This window comes from Pan paniscus, chromosome 6, assembly GCF_029289425.2.
Source record: "Pan paniscus chromosome 6, NHGRI_mPanPan1-v2.0_pri, whole genome shotgun sequence".
Lineage (NCBI taxonomy): Eukaryota > Metazoa > Chordata > Mammalia > Primates > Hominidae > Pan > Pan paniscus.
The window spans coordinates 171,241,809-171,250,385 of NC_073255.2; the positions used below are offsets into that span (position 1 = coordinate 171,241,809).

Sequence of the window (8,577 nt, forward strand, 5' to 3'; positions counted from 1 at the left end):
CTTGGAAAGAGAAGTTTAGGAAGACGATGGTGAACAACACAATCTAAAGTTGCAAGAGGAAGGGGGGATGAAGATGAAAAAAGGGCCATTCAATTTGACAAGTAGGATATCAAAATGACATTTAAGAAAGCCAGATGACCATAGTGGTTGGAAGGAAATCTGTCAGGTAAACCACTGGTGTTGAGGCGTGGGTGTGAGATGAAATGGAAACAGCTAGAATGAGTGTTTCCTTTGATGAGTTTGTTACTGGAGTAGGTGAAGAATAATAAATCAGATGACACTTTGAGTGTGTTGCATGATCAGGATTATGGAGGACCTGGATATGTCTGTAGGTAGAGAGAAAAGATCCAGCCAATGAGCAAAGATGAAAGATGCTAGGAAAAAGAGGAGGCTTTTGAGTGTGCTCGTTGAGTGGGACGGCTTGGGAAGAAGTTGAAGAGGGATGATTAAGAGGACAGGTGGTAGGACTGGCCTTGTGCAGAAAAGGACCTCTCTCTCCAAGAAGGAAATTATATTTGTCAATATAATTTTATTAATAATTATGTACTTACTAGCCAAAGAACATAATCAAAATAACAGAAAAATTTAAAAAATCAATCATTTATTTTTCCGTGTTTCTTCCCAGTTCTAATACTGATACCTTTATTATTTTTATGTGGTTGTAACCCAACCGCAAGTGAGAACTCAGGAATTCTCAGGTGGAGGTGAGGGTTTATTAATAGGTGAGACCAGAGATGTGCCCTTTCCCCTTTATTCTTCAGTAACTGAAAGATGAGGTTGTCTGCAAATGAGGCTGCCCCTGTGGAGGGGAGGCTGTGCTATGAAGGCCTGGGGAGGGCGGTGTATATGGATGAGGCTTGTGCCCACAGTGCGCTGGGGCCTTGGCTGCAGGCCCATCTCACGATAATGGGAGGGATGTTGCTGATGCAGTGAATTAAGGGTGAGAACAGGCCAAGTGTGATGGCTCATGCCTGTAATCCCAACACTTTGGGATGTCGAAGCGGGAGGATTGCTTGAGCCCAGGAGTTCGAGACCAGCTTGGGCAACATAGTGAGACCCCGTCTCTACAAAAAATAAGCAAAAATAGCCAGGTGTGGTGGCACACACCTGTAGTCCCAGCCACTTGGGAGGGTGAGGTGGGAGGATCACTGCTTGAGCCTGGGAGGTTGAGACCGAAGTGACCCAAGATCACACGACTGCACTCCAGCCTGAGTGATGGAATGAGATCCTGTCTAAAACAAAAACAAAAACAAAAACAAAAACACCCCCCCCCAAAAAAAAAACAAAACAGTGAGAACAGCAGGATTCTATAAATAAAGGAGTAAAAGCAAAAAGCTGGGGTTACCCCCAGGGATAATTTCTGAAGTACTGTCAGCTTAATTTTTTGTCAATATAATTGTATTAATAATTATGTACTTATTGGCCAAAGAACATAATCAAAATAACAGAAAATTTTTTAAAATCAATCATTTATTTTTCCATGTTTCTTCCCAGTTCTAATCCTAATACTTTCATTATTTTTATGTGGTTGTAACCCAATCAAAAATTGTGGCAGATTATGTTTTCTAAAACTGGCCATAGCAGTATTTCCAGTCCTGTATGCTTTTCCAGAAACTTGTTGCTCTCCCATCATAAGGTGGCATCTCTTTTCTTTCCCTTTGAAACTGACAAGATTTTGTGACTCAATGAATGGAAATGGAAATGACACTGCAAAATTTCTAAGACTAGGTCATATATGATTAACTGACTTCTACCTGGCTTTCTCACTGGGGTCTTTTGTCCTTGGAACCCAGCCACCATGTTCTGAGGAAGCCCAAGCCAAACAGAGGTGTCCTGGCCAACAGAGCCAGCTAAGGCCTCATCAGATGACCAACATCAACTGATGTTGAATGACCCTCATGTGAATCCAGCGCCTGACATTGTGGGCCCAGATAAGCCATACTGCTGTAAGCCGTCTGAATTTCTGATCTGTAAAAAATGGTTGTTTCATCCCACTAAGTTTTTGGGTAATCTTTATGCAGCTATAGTCACTGAAATACATGGAGAGTTTTGTTTTATAACTTTTGCATTTGTTAGCATGAGGATTTTCTCATGTTGCTTTATAGTCATCATAATTATTTTATTGGCTACAAAATATTTTGAGTTGATGTAGTATAGCTTATTTAAATATTGTGCTATTCTTGGCTATTTAGACTGTTTCTCGTTTTTCACTATTTAAGTAATGATATAAAAAGTTATGCATAGAGATTTTTCTCTTTCTTTGAATTGCTTCAGTGGGACAAATTCCCAGAAGTAGAATTACTTTTGGGTATGAACATTTTTGTGGCTTCCCAGACGTACCACCAAATTACTTCTCAAACAAAATTGCATTGATTCTGCCATTAGTTGTTTGGCTATGTTGGTACATAAAACCACCTCAAATGTGTTTTGAATTAAAGAGGGCATAAGTAAAAAACTGTAGTAAAGAAAACCCTTTACTGTCTTTGCATCAGCATCAGATATCACCATCACTTTTAATTTTTTGCTAGTTTAGTCAATGGAAATTGTATTTTTATCATTGTTATTCATTTGTGTATCTTGAGTGAGTACTGAAGTAGAGATTTTTTCATATTTCAGAAATTGTTTTTACTCCTATCTGAAGCATCTATATATATTCTTTATCCAATAATGTATTTATAAGAGCTCTTGACATCACTGTTTATTTAAAGTATGTCATAATTTCATTAGTGGACTATAAAATATATTGTGGCTTATGACTGGTATTAAAGAAAAAAACAGAGTAGAATAAAATGGAAATATCAGAGCATTCTGCATATAGTAAGATTTTTTGTGTTTTTAAAAAATATTTGTATGTATTTCAGGGGTAAAAGTTCATCTTTTTAAAATGGATATATGGTATAGTGGTGAAGTCTAGGCTTTTCATGTAGCTATCACCTGAGTAGTGTATATTGTACCCATTAAGTAACTTATCATCCCTTACCCCCTCCCATCCTCCCACCCTGCCATCCTTCCCAGTTTCCAATGTCTCTCACTCCATTCTGTGTCCATGTGTACACATTACTTAGCTTGCACTTGTAAGTGAGGGCATGTGGTATTTGACTGTTTCTGAGTTATTTTACTTAAGATAATGACCTCTAGTTCCATCTATGTTACTGCAAAGACATTATTTCATTCTTTTTTTATGTCTAAATAGTATTCCCTTGTCTATACGTGCCACATTTTCTTTATCCAATCATCCATCGATAGGCACTTAGGTTGATTTCATATCGTTGCTATTGTGAATAGTGCTGCAACAAACATATGGTGTAGGTATCTTTTTGATATAATGATTTCTTTTCCTTATACCCAGTCGTGGGATTGCTAGATTGAATGTTACTCTATTTTTAGTTGCGAAATCTCTGTACTGTTTTCCATAGGGGTTGTACTAATTTACATTCCCAACGACAGAGTATAGTAAGTTTTTTTGTATGAAACTTTTATTTCAATGTAAGTTTGTATTGGGTTGTGATACCCTCCTTCTTAGCGGAGATGCAACAAAGATGTTCTTAAAAGATGTGTCTTTTAAAGCTTATTTATTAACCACTTTTTATATCGATGTAAACATCTCCCAGCCTGTAGCTTCCCTTTTTGTATTGAATTATTTTTCTTTTGCACTATTTTAATTTTTCATGTGGTCAGGCCCAACAATCTTTTGTAATTTCTTATTTCAGTTGTAAACAGAAATTCATCTTGTTTCTACAGAGGTGATAAATGATCTATCCTATTTTTTGTCAACTCAATTCTAACTGAAGCATTCTCTGGACACTCGGAACTTCTAAAAATTCACGTTGGCTCAGCAAAATGCAAATGAAGAGCTCTGGTGCAAATGCTATTATGGAGTGGGTAAATTGAGAATGTGTGATAATCACGAGATCACATGTCCCCATTCTCACTTCCAGTTATCAGTTTATGCTGCCTCAGCAAAACGAGTTCTGGGGCAAATGCTGTATAAGCAAATGTTATAATTATTACCCAAAGATAGCTACCAAATGATGAAAAATATTGAAGAAGAAGTCAAGTTGAAAATGCCAGAACGCATGGAAGAACTCAGAATAAGACAAGAGAGATGAGTTTGGAGACAAAACTGTCAGAATAGAGATGAGTAAAAGGATAGTAATAATTGTTCCTGATTATTGTGTATTTGCCCAGCTCATTTACTCCTCACCACCGTTATTTCCATTTTGCATTTTGCATTCCATTACCATTATTTCCATTTTACAGATGTGAAAACTGCAGTGCAAAAAGCTATGTGACTTAGTCAAGGTCATCCAGCTTAAATAGGTGCCTGGAATTGGAACTGCAAACCCGATTCTTAATCACTGGCCCATGCTGCCTCTGACGTGGGAGCTAGGGGTTGCAGCTAAAAGAAAAAGGCTAATATCTGGAGATAGCATCACTTACAACTCAAGAGTTATAAAGGGATATTTCGACTGTTCTATGGAAACTTTCCAGATTTCTCCCCCCATTCTGGAGAATTTATTTCAAATAACTGGATCTAGACGTCTAGAATAAAAGCAGTTTCTGCCATGTACAGTGCTGGAGATAAGGGCTGATGTTTTGTATTTCAGCTGTGATTTTCCTGGATTCCATTCAGATCATGAAAATTCCTAACAAAGACACACGAGAGACAGTGGGTCAGAGCACACAGTTAGCAGCCAGTGTGCTTGGATTTGCTACCAGCTCAGCCTCTTTCTAGCTGTGTGATCGGGGCACGTTTTCCTCATTTTTAAAGTGAGGACAATAATAGAACCAACCTCAGAGGGCTGTTGTAAGACAATGTCTGTCCATAGCAAGTGATACACTAGTATTCGTTATTTTATTATATGCTATAATTATTTCATTTGAAGCTGATATATTTCATATTAGTTATTTTTTTCTGGTTGGATTTTAGGAGATAATCTAGTTTTATCAGTAGCGTATTTACAGATAGGGTGTTTCTATGTTGATTCTTGTAAATTACATTGGCATTTTCTTATCTAATTCTTCAGTTTCCAGAACACCTGATATTTGAGTGGGGTGGCCATATGTTCCAGTTTACTCTTGTTATGCTAGTATCACTATATCTATACTCAAATGTCCCTGTTTGGAAGAGAAATCCTGTGGTCCTCCTATTTGGAGAAGTGCAACCCTCTTACAGGGGGTCACTGTTACATTATATGGGCTGGGTCAGGAGGTGCAAAGCTGGCATAAAATCAAGGATAGTGTGTTTTCTTTTAATCATTTTTCATGCCAGGATCCCCTTGGCAAGCTGCGGAAGCTTTTGGAGCCCTTCTAAGAAAAATGTTTTTAAGTACATAAAATTAAACGCACAAGATTACCAAGGAATTCTTTAGTTTTGAAAGACTGCTATCACAATATTTTTAAAAACCAAATTTGTAATATGATAATATATAGGCTTTTTATTAATGACTAAATAACAGGTCTAGTGACAGGTTTAATAACTCTGGTAATTTCAAAGTAGTGATGCACATAGATGACATCGTGAGATATTCCTAGTAACAGTAATGGGATATAGCAAGAGCTGTGACTTTCTATTTGTGACAAAGTTACAGGCCCCACTTCTGTTCTCTATATTCACAATAGAATGTAATATTTTCCATGTCCATGTTCACAGACCTCTCGGATTCAATCCAGACCTGTTGTGGGTGCCAGTTTAAGAACTGCTGCATGGGCCATGCACGGTGGCTCACACCTGTAATCCCAGCACTTTGGGAGGCCAAGGCGGGCAGATGGCTTGAGGTCAGGAGTTCAAGACCAGCCTGGCCAACATGGCGAAACCCCATCTCTACTAAAAATACAAAAATTAGCCGGGTGTGGTGGCAGGTGCCTATAATCCCAGCTACTCAGAAGGCTGAGGCAAGAGAATCGCTTGAACCTGGGAAGCGGAGGTGGCAGTGAGCCGATATAGCGCCACTGCACTCCAGGCTGGGCGACAAAGTGAGACTCTATCTCAAAAAATAAATAAATAAGAAAAGAACTGCTGCACAAGAGTGAATGTTTGAAGCAAGCAGGAGGGAGGCAAATTGCCCAAAGATCAGGAAGAAAAGAAAGAGGCTGGGATGGTCATAGATCTGCCGAGGAGCACAAGAAGTGAAGAGGAAAAATGACACGGAAGATGCCAGAATGTGGACTGATGGAAGTAAAAGGGCAGGAATGGTCTGACAGATGTCTCTGTTGACAGAGGATACCCCACCCAGAATACAGCCCGTCAGAAACGGGAATGTTCACAGTGGCCCAGAGCGCGGACTTTGAAGCCTGACACACCTAGGCGTGAACCCCCGCCCTGCTGCGTTTATCAGCACGTATTTTGCACAAGTCATTTAACTGCTGTGTCTTAGTTTGTCTTCTGTTTAGTGGGGATAATAATACATCCCTTACAAAATTGCTTTGAGCAGCAGTCCCCAACCTTTTTGGCACCGGGAACTGGTTTTGTGGAAAACAATTTTTCCACAGACCTGGGGGTGGGGAGGTGGTTTCGGGATATTATTATTACATTTTAATACATAATGAGATCATTATACAACTCACCATAACGTAGAATCAGTGGGAGCCCTGAGCTTGTTTTCCTGCAACTAGACGGTCCCATCTGGGAGTGATGGGAGACAGTGATAGGTCATCAGGCGTTAGATTCTCATAAGGAGCGCGCAGCCTAGATCCCTCGCATGCGCAGTTCACAGTAGGGTTCATGCTCCTATGAGACGCTAATGCCGCTGCTGACCCGACAGGAAGCGGAGCTCAGGCGGTAATGCGAGAGGGGAGTGGCTGTAAAAACAGATGAAGCTCTGCTCGCTCGCCCATCGCACGCCTCCTGCTGTGCGGCCCCGTTCCTAACAGGCCATGGACTGGTACCGGTCTGTGGCCCCGGGAGTTGGGGACCCCTGGCTTTGAGGATTAAATGAGACAGTGTATGTAAAGGGCTTTTTACTGCACCTATTGTATTGTACCACTTCCATCAATAGCTCTGGCAACAGTATCATTGTCGTCGCTGTTACTAGGAAGGTCCACTTCCCAGCAGTAAGCAGGGCCTCCCACCAGGGATTACCAAAAATCATTGTTGACCATTTGTGGCCAGAAGGGGGAAGCATACACCACACTATAAGCTCAGGAGGCTAAGGACGGGGAGTGGCGAGTGTGGATGGGGACTTCCTTTTGCTCACACAGGCTGAACTCGATGACCGAGGCTTCCTTCGCCCCCTTTGCTTGGCCATGGTGCTCGGAAGCCGACCGGTCCTTGCTGTAGGATCAAGCGCACCCAGACTGCCTAGGCACTGTCAGGGATGTTCTGGTGAGGCAGGCAGGCCAGGGGCCCGGCAGAGACCAGCTGGTGTATATCCCATTCTAGCCAAGCAGCATTTGAATCACATACATCGAGAGGGCAGGTGCTGGGGTCAGGGAAGAATTCTACCACACAGTAGTTGGAACTACGTACTTCCTACAACTCTTCATGTTATCTAACTTTTCACCTGCTTTCTTTTTGGTAGGAATATCATCTGCCCTCCACACAGTCCCAGGAACCAACAGGCTTTACACATGCTGTGCCCAACTTAGAAACATCCAACCTAGAATGGCCTGTTCTGTCCTCCCTCACCCCACCATGAAGAAATTATTGCGCAGCCCAGGCCGCATAGTGAGACTCTACATTAAAAAAAAAAAAAAATCCAGGTATGGTTGTGCACACCTGTAGTCCCAGCTACTTGGGAAGCTTACTGGGAGGATTGCTTGAGCTGGGGAAGTTGAGGCTGCAGTGAGCCATGATTGCATCACTGCACTCAAGTCTGGGTGACAGAGCAAGACCCTGTCTCAAAAAAAAAAAAAAAAAAAAAAAAAGAGGAAGAAGAAGAAATTATTGCCGTATTTCTCCCTGTACAGAAAATTATGCAAAGTTTTTCACCTAGAGCTACCCATACACACATAGAAAGAAATCTCCTCTACTTTCGTGGCAGAAAATTAACAAGTTGTAAGGACCAAGATCTTATCGTACTATCCTTTTGCAACCCTTCTGCAGGGACATCCAAGAAATAAGATGCAATTAAATAGGATGGTAGGAACATCGTACATGAAGCATCATAAATAAAGCTGTTTCTAAGGGAAAATGCTACCCTTTTCCAAGAAGCTACCCCATGACTAATTTGCAAATCTGCACCTTGGGGAATAGAACAACTTCATTTATTTATTTATTTTTGAGACAAAGTCTTGTCTCCCAGGCTGGAGTGCAATGGTGCAATCTTGGCTCACGGCAACCTCCGCCTTCCGAGTTCAAGCAATTCTCCTGCCTCAGCCTCCCGAGTGGCTGGGATTACAGGTGCCCACCACCACTCCTGGCTAATTTTCTGTTTTTAATAGAGACGAGGCTTCACCATGTTGGCCAGGCTGGTTTCAAACTCCTGACCTCAGGTGATCTGCCCTCCTTGTCCTCCCAAAATGCTGAGATTACAGGCATGAGCCACCGCGCCCAGCCAAATAATCTCTTTTTATATGTCCCTTAGCATGTGCCACAACGCTAGGCATTTAACTAGGACTCCAAGAATACTTATTGAA

General features: G+C 41.2%; 1 long non-coding RNA gene across 3 annotated transcripts in view; it reads right to left on the reverse strand.

The window, feature by feature from the left end:
- LOC117981120 (uncharacterized) overlaps positions 1-8,383 on the reverse strand; it is a 55,385-nt gene extending 47,002 nt beyond the window's left edge. For all 3 annotated transcript variants that reach the window (XR_008955755.1, XR_008955756.1, XR_010112800.1), the window contains exon 1: positions 6,568-8,383. This is a non-coding gene — a long non-coding RNA (uncharacterized LOC117981120). The remainder of the gene's footprint in view (positions 1-6,567) is intronic.
- Positions 8,384-8,577: the final 194 nt, after the last annotated feature.